Source organism: Somniosus microcephalus, chromosome 10, assembly GCF_052327205.1.
Source record: "Somniosus microcephalus isolate GS21.2 chromosome 10, FLI_Smic_1.0, whole genome shotgun sequence".
NCBI classification, from domain to species: domain Eukaryota; kingdom Metazoa; phylum Chordata; class Chondrichthyes; order Squaliformes; family Somniosidae; genus Somniosus; species Somniosus microcephalus.
The window spans coordinates 18,261,597-18,278,774 of NC_140996.1; positions in this window are offsets into that span (position 1 = coordinate 18,261,597).

Sequence of the window (17,178 nt, forward strand, 5' to 3'; positions counted from 1 at the left end):
CACTGACAAGCACTGCACAGAGGTGCAGGGCTGCAACCAGGCTCTCCCATGACTCCCTCTATATGTTTATGGAGGGAGTCACAGCACGTAAGGCAGTTTGCTTCCCTTCCAATGGATGGAAGAGACCTCCCCAGGAGATCAATGCAGTCTGGTTGCACATTGCACAGGAGGACTCGAGCATGGATGCCGTAAGGAGGGCCAGGCTGCATTGGCGCAAACGTTTCAATGATCTCAGTTGATCATGAAACATTACTGCTGAGCCACACTCGCCCTCATCCTGCTGTGCCACTCATCACATTCCAATCACTTTACCTTCCCTACCCTATTCCTGCACATCCCTACTCACACCAACTTACCTTGGACCTCCACCCATCCCTCGCTATCTACATTATCACTTCCCCATCTCACTAGCCACCCCTCACACTCACCCTCATCCTAGTGTAATCATACCAATTAACAACACACGAGGTTAGCCACTTAGGTGTTTTAGCCAATGTTCATGTAAAGTTTCTGTTAATATGGTGTCAAACATTGAAATCTTTATTTTCAACACTTTGCATTCTTAGAGAGATTTGTGTGAACCTTTGGAAGTGGCTTAGTAAGTTGCAGTGAATGGTGAGACATAACGGTACCCCACGCAATGGTGATGAGTGTGAAAGGAATGGCTTGGGCATTGTAGGGATGCTTTATGGTTCTGGTGTGGGGTGGTGCCAACCTGATGCATCATGTGGCAGCCAGGGTGTACAGCGTCAAATGAAGTAAATCTGGCCATGGTGAGGCCAACCCTGGCATCCTGGGCAGCAATGTGGTGGGGTGCTGATGCCCTGTGTCCTGTGCGGCATCAGTTGATTGCAGAGAAGGTTGGTGTTGTTATTGGTGCTGCTGGTGTGCCTGGTGCTGCTGGTGTTGGGGTTGATTGTGGTGGGATTCTGAGGACCAAGGTGAGATAGTTTCAAGGGCACCGATGCTGATGGAATAGATGATAGGTCAACTTGAGATGACAGAAGCGACCTGTCAATGGTGAGAGAGGTTGTTCCAATGAGGTGACACTGGATAGAGGGATTACTGCAAACACTTGTAACCTGCATAAAGCTCAATCTATCTTCCAAATGCAGTAAGCAACAGCTTCTGAGCTTGGAAAGTGAACAGATGTGAGATGGGAGATTTTATAGCACATTTGCAGCTGTCAAGTAATGAGATGATCCCATGGCCATTCAACTCCCGACCTGCTTACCTGACGTGAACCCCGAGCAGCGTGGACCCCGTGGGTGACCTCGAAAAATGTAAAGGTGAGCTCAAAATATTTCTTAATGGGCTGTTAACAAGGTCATAATGACCTGAATTGCCTCCCCCACCACTGCATGTCGGGTCTGTTCAGCGCTGACAGACCCGACATGTGGGAAAGGTGCATGGCGGCGGGTTGGGTGGCAAAAAACATTTTCCTACCCAACCCGACACTGAACACACTCACTGACCCCCTGAAAAATTCCCCCCATTAACTCTGTTTCTCTTTGCACAGATGCTGCCTGACCTGGTGAGTACTTCCAGCATTTTCTGCTTTTATCTTTGTAGGCTAGACTAGTATTGTGTGATGGTTCGGGCAATGTAACGTGGTTTAATTAGAATTACATGGAAATTATAGCATAGAAACAGGCCATTCGGCCCAATTGGTCTCTGCCTGTGTTTATGCTCCGCACGAGCCTCCTCCCACTCTCGTTCAACTAATCCTATCAGCATATCCTTCTGTGCATTTCTCCTTCATGTACCTTTCTGGCTTCCCCTTAAATGCATCAATGCTATTCACCTCAACTACTCCCTGTGCTAGCGAATTCCACATTCTCACCACTCTCTGGGCAAAGAAGTTTCTCCTGAAGTCCTTACTGGACTTATTAGTGAATGTTTGGTTAAAGTCCTGAATTTTAAACCTGTCTGTGACTCAGAATCAGTGAAGAGACCAATTTCCCCATTTTCACTGTCCGAATAGTTATGATGAAGTGAATAATCATGATGGGATAGAGTTTCCGCTTTAGGAGCAATCAAGAATCCGGGTGCAAATTGCACCCATTTTGAGAAGTGTTTTTTCTCTCTCAAGTTTCTGCTCAAACTCATTTTCATATCGCCGTACGCAAAATCTGGCTTGATCCAGCGCAATCTGGCAGCTTTTTTAAAAAGTATTTTTTTTAAATTAAGATTGCTTTAAAAAATACTCCTTGATATATTTAAGCGTGGTAACTTGGCGCAGTTTGATTAATACAGCCGAAAATGGGTTTACCACAAAAAATAAGCATTTTAAATCACAGTGCCAATCCACCAACTGTGAGTAACACGATTTTATCTGACTGAAAATGACTTAAAAAAAAATATACAGAACCATTTTCTAGTTACATTGGTGTACAGTAGTCAGTTTCTCAGTAAATTAAAAGAAAATTACATTCAAAACCTTTTACATCATGCCTATTAGAGTCCTTGCACCCAGAAGAACCAGCTCAATTTTTGGCACCTCCTCGAAGGCCCACAAACGAGCGCAATTAGCGGAAACTCCCAATGGTGATTAATTCACCCTGGGGAGGGAGGCAGTTTTGTGGGCGGGGCCAGCTTCTGGCGAGAAGTTTTTAAAACTAGCGCCAAAGATTGCGGAAACTCGAGTTGCGCTGAAGGTAGTTTGGCCTTAAAATTCTGCGATCGTTTGCGTGGGATGCGCCGAAGAAACCAGCGCAACCGAGCGGAAACTCTACCCTAATATAATTGGTGAGTGGCGTATTGGGAGATCTCACAGTGTTAACAGAGATGCGGAGAGGAAAGTGGCGCCAGGACTAAAGAGGTCAGAAGACTAGCTATGCGTGTCAGCAGTGGCTCAGTGTCAGCGCTTGCACTCCTCCGAGTCAGAAGGTTGTGGGTTCATAGGCCCACTCCAGGAATATGGACACATAATCCAAGCAGTATAGAGCAAGTGCTGCATTTGTCGGAGATGCCGTCTTTCATATGAGCCGTTAAGCAGAGGCTAACCTTCCCTCTCAGGTGGGCGTTAAAGGTCCCACGGCACTATTTGAAGAAGAGAAGGGGAATTGTCCTCGGTGTCCTGGCCAACATTAAGTCCTCAACCAACATCACGAAAAAAGGTTATCTGTTCTTTTATCTCATTAATGCTCATGGGAGCTTGCTGGGCGCAAATTGGCTGCCGTGTTTGCTACATTACAACAGTGACTCCACTTCAAAAAGTACTTCATTGGGTGTAAAGCACTTGGGACATCCTGAGATCATGAAAGGCGCTATATAAATGCAGGTTCTTTCTTTTAGCAATTAAAAAAAAGTAGCATAAGTCTGACTGAAAAAGAAACATTAGGAGTGGGCATAGAAATAATGCGAGAGTGGGAGTGTGGTGAAAAGAAACAAATAGTGGGAGTGGAATTTAAAAATAAACAGCAGAGATGTAATTAAAAAGAGAAGCACAGGAATGATACTTAAAATGTACAGAATGTACTGGGAGAGAAACAGGAGCTGGATTTTCCCGGGTCCCACCGGCACGGTGCGGCGGGACCCGGGAGACGATGGGAAACCCGGAAGGTCGGGCTGGCTTCCATTCGTGCGGGGAACTCGGGTCGCTGCCGCACTTGCAAATGCGCCTGAGGGAAATATGTGTGGAGGTGGGATGACGGCGGGTTCCCGACCCGCTCCAACTTTTTCAGGTGGGGTGGAGTGTATATATTGTGATGCATAATGTATCACAAATTGTGTGGAATACGCTGGATGGGCCAAAGAGTCTTTTCCTGTCCACCATTGTACTTATGTTTAGCTGAATGTTGCCTCTTCTATGAATCATCATCCCACCCCCTCTCTGCATCAGCTCTTTCTTCCAGGAGGTTAATCTCAAATGAGGAAAAAATCGTCCCCTTAGTGCCTCCCATTAGTGCCAGCAGATGGCGCTAATGGGGTACCAGACCAGTATCGCTGGGGTGAGGTGAATCCAGCACCACACGCCAAATCTAGCCCACCCGTAGCATCGCCGGTAAGAGGTATCGCCGGGAACATCAACGCAAGTTAGATGGTGACGTCAGTGAGTGTGCAACGCTCACTTGCTGCCCGATTTGTAAAATTGATTCTCGCCACTTACCTCACCACCTGAAGTAAACACCAACAGGGAGAGCTAGTATGCAGCTCCAGGGTGCTGGCTCCAGGGATGTTATTTAAAGGGATCATTAGTAATCACTCGCAGCTGTCAGTTTCAGTGTTTTTTCTGTTACTTTCACCCACTGCAACAGTTTCATTCAATAATTTCAAGATTCTTTTGTATCAGGAGTCTTCTGGCAACTAAAAAGTAGCTACATTTATTCTTCAAAGATTCAAACTACTGCACTTGGTAACATTAATGGGGGCTGTACTGGTGAGTGTGGGTCCCGTTTGAGTGAGGAGCATGTGTGTGGAGAGCGTGTGTGTGGGGAGCATGTGTTTGGCTGTGTGTGTGTGTATGACACACAAATGCACCGTAGACACGTACCCATAGACACACACATCCCACAGACACACCTGCATACCCCACACACGCAACCCACACACGTACCCACACACCCCACACACATCCTGCACACCCCATACATGTATCACACACCTGCACACCCCACACACGCACCCCACACACGTACCCACACACCCCACACATGTCCTGCACACCCCACACATGTACCGCACACCCACACATGCACCCAACACACGTACCCCACACACGCACACCCCACACACACACCCACACACGTACCCACACACCCCATACATGTACCCCACACCCGCACACCCCACACATGCACCAAACACACATACCCACACACCCCATACATGTACCCCACTCCCACACACCCCACACACGCACTCACACACGTACCCACACAACCCATACATGTACCCCGCACCCACATACACCACACACGCACTCACACACGTACCCACACACCCCACACATGCGTCCACATGCCTGCACCCATTGGTTTATTGACTGACAAATCCTTACTAGCTTCCTGCTATTGTAGCACCACCTGAGATCCGGATCCGGGCCATTGAGTATTTGCACTTCTTGTTTTTTATTTCCTATTTTAATGAGCGTTTCTGCCTTAAAGTTGCAGCCTTGACCTTGGTCTCTTCATTCTAAATTAAAGAATTTTTATCGTTCGAAAACAGGCAGCATGCGGCTCCAGGCTCGGCCATGTGTTTTGGCAGTCCCCACTTCCGGTTTCCTCATGCCTCGTACTGCGAATACGCGACCGATCGAGTGCATGTTCGCAGTACCAAAACTGTCTTCAGGCACCCTAAACGAGGGTCCATATGCAGAAGGACACTGAAAACCTTGCAAATAATCACTCTATGTTGTAATGACAACCTCCCACTAGTGGTGGCGCACTAGTTTCCATTACAAATGTGGACGTAGGAACTTACAATGAAAAACATGCCTTGGAAGATTTTTTAATACATATTACAGTGTCTGGTTCGGAAGAGGAGATTTTCTCTTTACTATTTCTACAAAAATGTATTGAAAAAAAACTTGTTTCTATGATTTTGTGAAGAGATAGCGATCAGAGGCTGTGTTTTATGATGTTAATAGACACCAACCGGAGCAAATCTTCCCCCCATATGGTTTCTAATTATTGGGCCGGAATTTGCAACAGGGAAAAAACGTTCACTGTTATTACCCTTTTGAAACTGACCACAAATTCAGGATGTAGCACATTCCCCGCCCACACACCTCCCCCACCCCCGCCCCCCCATAGCCGGCAATCAGGGAAATCAGTGAAACTGGCGATAACTTGGGCTTTTCTGCGGTAACATTGCTGTAAATACCCCATTAAAAGTTAGACCTTGTTGGATTAGGTGTAATTGGGGTTTTAACAGCGTATTGACTGCTAAGCAAATGTTATGGCATTGAAAAACTAATTTTAATTTTGTGGAGCGTCAAATTTTTCCATTATAATAAAAATAAAAATTTTTAAGAAACATTAAAAACATTTTTTTTAATATTAAAAAAAATGTGTTCATTTTCATTTCAGGTTTACCTTTTCCCCATCTTTCTTTTTCCCTCTCTAACATTTTTAAAAAGTCAGAATAAAAGGAGCTTCTTCACTTCCTGGTGAGAATTCTGTGATGTGATTGGCTGCTTAGAAAGATTGTTGATGTCACAGCAGCTCGCACTATGGAATTCCCACTAAACTACATTGATCTCAACTGCACGTTGGAAAAGCCAAACTTCTCGCGAGATCTTTGTGGGCAGCTTTCTTCGGGGCCAGCGTCAAATGCCTTTGCTTCGCCGCTGACCGCAAATTACGGACCATTGTTTACATAAATAGAACCTGTGTCAGATAGCCGACGGATAGAGTATTTACCCAATAAAGTCATATTGTACTCATGGCATTGCTGCTCAATTGTTCTTTAAATAATATATTCAGTAGGTAACCAACATGCATCCTCCAGTATAACAGAAACATCACAGCAAGTTAATGCTTAGTATCATGCCGGAATCTATAACTTGTTGCACTTTGCGGAAGAGCTGAGGTTTTTTTCTTGCAGTCTGTGCGCCTTCAGGTAATAAGGTAGTCAAACAGTAGCTGGCATTTGGGTTGCCAGATGACTCTGATCTTAACTGTACAGCAGGTGGGTACTGAACACAACTAATGTTGCTCACTGCCGCAGAAAGCAAATATTAAGTGACAGAAATTAAACCTGAACACCTTTGAAATAGTTGCAACGGTGACATGTGAATGGATTTAGTGTTGTACTCGTCCTCTCTAGTCTAACTGGTTGAAGTGAGTGTGTTATTACTGTTGGAGATAAATTCCCAAATTAAACCAAAGGTAATTATACATATACCAAATCGTATCTTTCTCAAACTCATGCAGGAGAAGATATAATCTTCTTTCGTATAGTACCAGTTCCATGATGCCATATATCTTCAGAATTTACGGCATTCTTCTTCTTCTTACTCTTTAGGGCTTTAAGGTTATGAAAGGGTTTGATAGGATAGACGTAGAAAAGATGTTTCCATTTGTGGTACTAGGGGGTCATAAATATAAGAAAGTCACTAATAAATCTAATAGAGAATTCCGGAGAAGCCTCTTTACTCAGAGAGTGGAACTTGCTACCACAAGGAGTAGTTGAGGCGAATAGAATAGATGATTACACTGATAGGTTAGATGAAGCGGGGTGGGAGGGGGCTCGTGTGGAGCATAAACATCAGCATGGAGCAGTTGGGATGAGTGGCCTGTTTCCGAGCTGTATATTCCATGTAATTCACTATTTCCAAGCTCTTTCTGCGGCACTGTAGGGGTTTGCAAAATCCCCTAAATCCCTGAAGAATCGGAAAATATTGGTCCACATCGTGGACGAAGAATTATGTGATTTGAATTGCCTCTGGGTTGGACAATGTTTTTAAAACATACCCAGAATCGTGAAAGGCTGCGTTGGGCAGAGCAGCACTTGGGCAACATCAGGATCTAAGACAGTACATTTTATTAAAAATGGTACCTCTGAGTTTCGAACTGTGTATATTTCAAAGAGGTTTGAAAATGGCCGTCAGAAAGCATGGCCAAAAGACAAAAGAAAGCAGCTCGCAGCTCGTGGAGTATGTCTGTGAAAAAGTGGGAGGATCAAATACAGTGGCAGTCAGACCTGCCAATCAAAGGGAGTTCCCTTCTCAGAAGCAATCGATGTTTGTTTATTGACTTAAGGGATTAACCCACTTGAACTAAACCGCAGAACAATCGGCTCTGTTTACACAGCAATCTAGCCCCATTTCAACACCACTTACACACAATGGATACATCTAAACCCCGGAAAAAGGACTTTGATAGGCGACAGATCAGTATGGATGGGTTTGAATCACCCATCACTCAGAACAATAGGGCAGTTGGATTCCCTTTTGTTTTAGCCCAGGTGAACTCCGGATGTGGGCGGGTACACTTTGGCCCCCAAAGTGCAGACACATTAAACCACTCAAACCCATTTGGGTCAGCCAATCACGGTCCTTCTCTTGTATATTGGAACTTTTGGACGCGAATTTTGCACACAGACCCTTTTATTTTTTCAGCGCCAAACAGCCAGTGATGGCAGGATATAAAAGATAGCTCCCGAGAAGCTATCACTCTCTTACTTCACTGGACCTCAGGTGAGCAGGGTGTCTGACTCCTCAGCAAGGCAACCTAGTAAGGAGTTAGGGGTGGTAATTAAGGGGCAATTGCTAAGATTGATTAATCAACATTGTAGCCATTAATCCCTCATTTTTGCTGTCTGCCTTCCCCCATTTAAGCAATTTTACTATAATTACTGTGTTTGTGTGGTATAGTTTAAAATTTGATGATAGTTTCTTTAGTTTAATAAAGTTTGATTTTCTCACATCCAGACCAGTTGTCCGTTTTAATATATCATTAATTATAAGTCCTCCAGTCAGAACTGGAAGGTGGGGTAGCGATTCAAAACCGCTGTTTAAATTGGTTTACAGTGTAGCAGCAAAAGGCTGCCTGACCAGGTGAATTACCGTAAACCAGGTAAAAGGTTGGAATTGGTCAGAGTGCGGGCAAAGGCTGCTGACAAGGTAAATTACCGTAAACCAGGTAAAAGATGCCCCCTACACGCACCTCAATACCATTTGCCACATCTAACCATCTAAAAGTATTTTTTTTTTATAAAGCTACGCACTAGATTAAAAGGAATAATAAATAGGTGACAGTTAGCATGAGTCAGTAATTCAGTCTCTGGATCCTACTCACACATGCGCTGTGACATAATAAAACTCACTACGCACTTGGTTTGAGTATAAAACAAGGTTTTAATCAACTTGTTTCACAACATGGAGGTCTAGTTGTACTTCACTAGTTCCTGTTTACACAATGTCCTGGGTAAGCTGGGCCCACGCCCGAGTATTTATACTCCTTGGACGGCACCACCAGCTGGCCAGCCAGTGTTATTTCATGAGTCTTTCTTCATGGATCATAAGATTCATAACAAGCTAGTCTTGTGGTTTATCACAAGAGCCAGTCAATTGAATTGCTGGTTGCAACTCCCTGCCAATGACCGTATTGTGTTTATAAGGCACACTGTATAGTTTCAGTGAGTTAACATGTGTCAGATAACAAGTCACAGTAAAATACTTATACGCATGGTGAATGAGTAGTCAAAAGATATAGTAAGTGAATGCACAAATGTGATAAGGAGTGTATCCTGCTCCTGGCAGTGATGGATAACTGGCTCACACATTTGTCTCTGAATATAAGGTAAGGTGACTAGGAGGATACATTTCATAACCCCTGGGAACCCATTATGTATCTACAACTATCTGAACGTTAGCTTAAGTATGTCTGCCCTATTTGAACAGCAGATACTCCATGTAATTACACGCCAGCGCCAGTGACTATGCTACAGAGATATGATTTTAAAGAGATGTTGCTTTCTCCTTTCCTGCTCACATGCCATAAACTACCCAACAAATCTAAGTGCGTGACCACTGTTGACAAGTAGTAGCAGCCACAGGAAAACAAATCCACAGCGATCCCAGAAAGCCATCATTCCTGTTTCGGAGTGACAAGTAGCTCAGGTGCTTCTCAGTTATGTCACATTTAAATAATTTCCCACATCCCACCATTTAATTGATTAACAGATGATACTTCCATTAGTGAAAGAGCCTGTGTACATTTACTCATCGGTGATAGAGACCTCCTTGGTAAGTAGAATACACAAGGCATTCAACAAATTCAGCATTTAATTTATATGATGTATGTGTTTGACTTTTGTTTGGTAAAGCAATTTACATATTGAAGTGGGCAGAGTGTTGTTCTGTTGTGCAATGAAGTGTATGCTGTATTTGTATCCAAACATCTTAGTGATATTTGTGTCACAGGTGGAACTTTGCATTTGAAATGTTTCATTACTTGCTTATTTTGCAGCATGTTCTGAGTGATTGGGGGTGATTGAATCTCTCTCATTCATATGCATCTGTGTGTATATTGGAGGGAGAATATAAAAACTGAGAAGAGCAGAGAAAAGATTAAGGTAAAGGAGAGATATCCTGGATAGGCAGTACCATCATTCAACTAAGGAAGGGAGGTCTGTACAAATACTTTTGCATTCAGACATGCTATTTAAACAGAAGGGTGGTGCAAAAACCTGTGCCCTGTAGTCTCAGCAGCCAGGGGAGGAGGCTCCCAGAGTGTTGGGACATCAGCAAGCCACAACACAGCACAAGTAAAAGAAGACATACCGGCCTACTTACTTGTGGATGTGGGGCTTGTAGTGTATGTACCCGTCTACCTTTAAGGGAACTATTGAATGTAACCGTTCACCTTTAAGAGAACTACTTTAGGTGTGGCACTATTTGTTTGGCTTCTGTATACTGTAATACCGATAGTGACCACACCACTATATAAGTGTTGTGGCAGGATTGCTGGGGCAGATTCGCCCGGACCCTCGAATAGTAAAGACCTGTTTGTTTGTTACTTCTGAAGTCTGTGTATTTATTAACTGCACAACCCACAGACTTTACAGTGGCGACGAGTCCGATCGTACCCTGCGGCAAGATTACCAAAAGCAACGAAGAGCGTCGAAGAGAGACAACCGCCCTCGTCGTGCTACCAAAAGAAAACACGAGGCTGCAACAACAGAAAGCAGGAAGACTAACAACAAAAGCTGTATCAGCAACAGGCACTGACTACCCTTCTGCCACGGTGCGGAGTGAGCCGACCAGCAAGAAACCAGGCGGCCGAAGAGACTGTGAGTAGGGGAAGGTGTAGAAGTATCCGGAGGATAAGGGCCGAGCACTCGACCTCGGTCGAGGGGGAGCTGTGCCGGCCAAAAAGTCGGGTCCAACGGCGTCGGGTGACAGCCAGACCGCGATCGGCGGGAAAACTCTGGGCAGCGACCGCAGCCACGAAGCGCTGAGCCTGCGAGTAGGCGCGGGAAGAGAAACCCAGCCGCAGCCAGGGAGGGAAACACCGGTCTGCGAGAGGGCTGGGGGAGGCGAACGGGAACCGTGCGGGTGAGAGCCGGGTGCGGAAAGAGAGACTGCGAGGAGCCAGTCCAGCGGCTGAGCTGTTCTCCACCAACGGGGTACTCAGAGCCGGCAAAACCGAACGTGCGGGAGTGGGTGAGAGACACAGCTGAAAACGGGGTGAGAGACTGCGCGAGAGCCAGTCCAGCGGCTGAGCTGTTCTCCACCAACGGGGTACCCAGGGCCGGTAACACCGAACGTGCGGGTGAGAGAGCGACAGAGCCGGGTACGGAGAGAGAGACTGCGCGAAAGCCAGTCCAGCGGCTGAACTGTCCTCCATTAACGGGGTGTACCCAGCGCCGGTAGAGCCATGCGGGCGGGAGGAAAAGACATAGCCGAGTAAGGGGAGCTGTGCGGTAGCCAGCCAGCGGCTGAACCTGCCGCTGTGGGGGAAGCGTACCCCTTCCACCGGGAAGAAACGTGGGAAGCCGCCATTAGGCGGAGAAGACGCCAGAAGCGGGAAACCGCCATTGAAGGGGGCGGGGCGAGAAAGAAAGAGCGGGAAACCGCCATCTTAGAAACAAACAAGTAAATAAGAATACTTAAAGAAATACTGGTGCTGCTCCCAAGGGAAGAAAGATGCCTAAGCGAGGGAATATTAACGACTTTAATTCTGAAATAGAAGACTGGGCCACGTACGTGGAACGCATCGAGATCTATTGTGAAGCCAACAAAATAGAGGAAGACGACAAGGCGATAACATTGTTAAACTCGATGGGCACAAAGACATACGGGCTCTTGAAGGATTTACTAGCACCAGCTAAACCGGCGGATCAGTCTTTCGAAGAGATTGTGGTTGTTCTGAAGGACCACTTGAACTCCACACCGTTGATGTTGGCTGAACGATTCAAATTCTATGCAAGAACGCAACGGAAAGACGAAAACAACGCAGAATACTTGGTCGAACTGCGTAGGCTAGCGAAATACTGCCAGTTCGGAGGGAATCTGACAGAGGCACTGCGAGACAAGTTCGTAGGCGGTTTGTCCAAGGAAGGGACGCAAAAGCGCCTACTAGAAGAGAACGACCTTACACTTGACAGGGCTGTCCTTATAGCCGCATCACACGAAGCCGCAGCGAAAGGAACGGCGGAAATGCAACTAAAGGCGGCGGCGCTCGGGGTGGACCAAATTACCTCGAGTACAACAAAATGCTATCGTTGTGGGAAGACAACACACGACCAGAATCAATGCTGGTTTAAGAACCAAGAATGTAGGAAATGTGGCAAACTGGGTCACATCGCTAAGGTATGCCGGTCAGGGAAGAAGACCAACAACCAAAGGAAGCCATCACAAGAAAAGTACAACAAGGTATACAAGGGGGCTGAGAAGAGTTCAGACGAACAGAATCCAGACTCAGATCCAAACGGCCAGGAGCTGGGTAGTCTGAGTATCCACCATGTGAGTAAGGAAGCTGACCTACAAACTATCTGGGTCATGCTAAAAATAGCTGGAGTCCAAGTGAAAATGGAGTTGGACACTGGATCAGCTGTATCAGTCATAAATCGAGGGGATTACCACCGGCTATTCTCACACATACCCTTAAGAGATACCAAGTTCGTATTGCAGACATACACGGGGCATAAAGTATACCCCATGGGAAAAATAAGAGTCAAGGTGAGAGATAGGGGTAAAGAACACCCAAGAATGAACTTGTATGTACTACATGAGGGAGGACCACCACTTCTAGGACGGGAGTGGATCAAGAAAATAGACATGGAATGGCACTACCTACAAGCAATGACGAGTGAGGACTCGGTGCAGACAAGCAGCTCAGACTCTGAGCCGGAAGACGATAAGTCCAGCCCACGTATGAAAAACAAGGTTAACATGAACTCATTGACTAAGGTTGGAAAAACGATGGCGTGCATAAAGACAGAGGCCTAGAAATTGAGTTGGCGCCGCGCCAGGGCTTTAGCGCCGGAAATTTAGCGCCGGCGCTAAGTCCCCCTGCGCGCGCCAAAAATTCAGTAGCGCCGTGCCCAGACGGCTGCCGGCGCTACTGGCGGGCGTGAGCGCCTCCCAATGGGCGCTGACTGCCACATTGCGGCGCTAATCCGGCGCTGCGGGACCCGATGCGGTGCGGCAGGCTGGGGAAGTGCAGGCCTCCTCCTTCAGTTAAGGAGGAGCTGCCTGCACCCGCCCGCTGTCCATTCAAATATTGAAAAAAATGAGCCCGGCACCTCGGACAAGTGCCGGGCTTGCAGGCCAGACGCATCTGTTCCGCGGGGGGGTGGTGGAGGAGTCCGGGGAGGGAGGTGCGGGCAGGCGGCCGGCGGGAAAGCGGCCGGCCGCCGCGCGACCTTAATGCGCCGGCGCTAACTCGGGGAAGACTCGGTTGAAAAAATCTTAGTTGCGGCTGCCACGGGCGAGGCGGCCGCAACTCAATTTCGGCGCTGGGGCCCGTCACCACGGCAACCGGGACGCTGCGCACACCGATGACGTCATCGGTGCCGGCGCAGCGCAACCGGTCTACCGCCGATTCTAGGGCCCCAGGGAATTTCTAAACTGGCCATAACTCCAGCGCTAGGCCCTCTAGCGCCTCAAATGCGGCGCTAAGGCTACTCAATTTCTAGGCCAGAGAATTCTGAGTCTGTTCAAGTCACAGACATATGCATTACAGAGGAACACCGAGCTCGAACTCAACGTTATTTCAAAGTACGACAACAATTCGAACAATTAAGTTACCGTCTCGTACAAGAGATGAAAACAATGAAAAAGTTCTATGACACCGAATGGGAGAGTCTGGAAAGACAACAGAACCTGCTGGCTCAAGCAGAGAGCGACCATAGAGCCATCGTGACCAATTACCGATCACACCTCCCTTATGATGTTCAGGAGTTAGAATATTTGCATGATCTAGAGATACAGCATAAAGGCAAACCGCGCTACACTGAGGATTTTGTTCTGCAATTGGAGACGGAGCTAGTGCAGGCAAGGTTAAGAGAAGCTGAATCGCAGTGTGCACTTAAAGAGATGCAGAAAAAAATCTTGGACATGGAAAAGAGAAACGCTTCTTTACCTGATGTGAATAATGTGGCCATGTTGCAAGAGGAGCTTATCACTCAGTTAAATGAAAATAAAGGGAAAATGACTGAGATAGACTGCAAGAATAAAGAAGATTTGATGGCAGTGAGACTTCAAGAGGCAGATAGCATAGCAGCCTTGGCTGAACTCCAACAGGAAATTGCGAAAGAAGCAAATGAAGGGAATCTTCAGGAAGCCGGGATTTTATTCCAGTTCTTCTCTACGACTCCTTACAAGCAGAGTGTGAGAAGTGGAAAGAACAGTATGAACAGGCCCAGGCTACAATTCTGGAGGGGATTAACTCGGCAACCTCCGAAAAGCTAGTTTCAGTAGAAGCATATGAACAACTAAAGGTTGAACATGAGCAAGAAGTCCAAAGGCTGCAGGAAATTCTTGATGAGCTCAAGGCCAAGACAGACTCATCGGTAGAAGTTCCATCCATAGATGAGAATTTAGCGGTGAAAGACATGGCAGAACATGAAAGACAAGATGTCCAAGAACTCATAAAAATATTGGAGGAAACCCAAGACAAATATGAGGCGGCAATGACCGAGGTTCAACGACTTGAAGAGCAGAGTCAACTGGGAATCCTTTCAGTGGAAGGGAAGGAAACTGTAAGAAACACAGAGACTGTAAGAATGGGCTCTGAACATGAGCTTGGGAGCATCAAGGCGCAACTTCTTCGAGCGCTTGAAACCAAAGTACAAGAGGAAAGGAAGGTGAAAGCATTGGAGGGAAAGGTGGATGAAATGGTGAAGACTCTGATCCGCAGAGTCCCCGCGGAAGAGTTAACGGTCAGCCAACTCCTTCACATGCTGAGAGACAAGACTCCACAATGGGAACACGAGCTTCAATCTGCAAAGGGAAGGAATTCGGAGCTCCCAAAAGTTACAGAAATAACTGAGGTGGCAACACAGATTTTGTGTTACAGTTTATTCTATGAAGAGTTCGTTGAATCACGTCAATGTGAACAGAAGAATGTTGAAACAGCTGCTTCAGTAGAAGGATTAAATAGCCTGATACCGCAATCCCCGGTGGAAGGGAAGGGATTGAACTCACAAATGAGGTCAGTAGTGAAGGAATGGCAGACAACCCAGGAAGAGCGGGATGAATATGAATGCATGAAGAAGTCTTTTCAAGAAAGATGTCTAGGGAAGGAACCACCATCAGCTAACGTCCAGACGGGTGAGGAGGAAGAAGAAGGCTCTCTCGCTGGCCTAACTCAGGACGAACCCGAATATTACCATGACCTGTTGAGTGACACTGAATATTACGAGGATGTGGTCTGCCCAGCTTGTGATGAAAACTCCCAAAGTGCTGAAATCCGGAGGAAGCACTTAAGGTCTAAGGAACATAGAGAGTTGGTGGTGCTACAGCTGGCAGCCGAGAAAGGAGCTCCGAGAGTTTCAAAAAGGCAGAAAAGAAAAAGAAGAAGCAGAAGATAATAACTGTCTAAAATATTAGCACTTCTACCATCTCAGGCGGAACACTACGAAAGGAGCTAAATTAGTTGAAAACTGGAAAATGTCAAGACAGCCAGTTGGTTGTAAAAGTCCGCACTGCTGGTTCAACAGGACGAAAGTTCAAGCTGTTACATCAAGAAAAAGGCTATGGAGGAGTCACGCTAGTCAGGTGAACCGGCTACACCAAAGAAATGTTGTTCGGAACGAGTCAAGGTCAGAGACTGAATCTATGAACTGTTTCCGCAGAGACTGAACCTGTGAACTGTTCCCACCGAGATTATATCTGTAAATTGTTTTATATGACATTGACTCCACCGAGATTAAATCTGTAATTTGTTTATAGGAAGTTGAAGATATGTATGTTTAACGGAGACTCTGTAAGTAATAAGCTAAAAAGGGAGGATTGTAGTGTATGTACCCGTCTACCTTTAAGGGAACTATTGAATGTAACCATTCACCTTTAAGAGAACTACTTTAGGTGTGGCACTATTTGTTTGGCTTCTGTATACTGTAATACCGATAGTGACCACACCAGTATATAAGTGTTGTGGCAGGATTGCTGGGGCAGATTCGCCCGGACCCTCGAATAGTAAAGACCTGTTTGTTTGTTACTTCTGAAGTCTGTGTATTTATTAACTGCACAACCCACAGACTTTACAGGGCTCACCTAGGGGTACAGGCCTGGGAGGTGCAATGAACCCCTAAAGGTAGAAAAACAATTATATGTTAGGCATTCTTGGTGTGTGTAACATAGGACCATACCATGCAGTGTGTATACTGACTGGTCCACCAAGAGCAAATGTTGGTGTTTTAACAGTGAAATATGCAAGAGCCTACTGGATACCTGCCATTAAAATACTAGCAAGAATTTTAGTAAACTACAATTTTTATCTATTTGGTCTGGAAGGAATTTTTTGGTTTCATTTCTGATATAAATTCAAGTTCAAGTTACAAGGTTCTGTTAATTCACAAAATTCCAATATATGTTTCTGACTTGATAGAAAAAGGCCTGGAGCTATCAAAACAAAGGCTGACTCGGAATTTAGATTAGCCGTCCCAAGGATAAATCTATTGAATCTGTTATCCAAATTAGTTATGGGACAAGGGGTGGGGGGTGAGTGGGGTGGCGGGTTAGCACCTTCATTTACATTTGTAATGTTCAATTGGTTTCCATTCAGAGGCATCAGCAGGGGGCTTAGCTCAACAGGTGAAGGATACTTCTCATTCAAGGTAATAACTTTGAGTAAAGCTTGGCGAGGCAATTCTCGACACATACAACTGAGTCGATCTGTAGAAGATTTGAGTCTGGAACAGTCAACGTGAGATACAGGGGGAGAAATTGGGTTGCTTTGCGCCTCTCGTTAATGCCCTAGTGCCCGGGCACGGCGCCGCTAACGTCGCCCGCGAAATTCAGCGGGAGGTTAGCGATGGCGGCAGCGCCCCGCTCCACTGGCGATGATGATGTCATCATCGTATGCAGTGTCTATTTGCATCCCGGCCGCAAACTTCCCTTGCGCCCCTGTCCGGGCGATGGGACAGACAGGATCAGGCGGCAGTTTTACAGCGGCAGTAGCATGCGGCAGCGCTACTTAAAGGACAGATGTCGGTCGGCTATTTTTATTTAGTCCGACTGCCAGTACCTGCCTACCTTTAACTTTTCTATGCAGAGTGCTG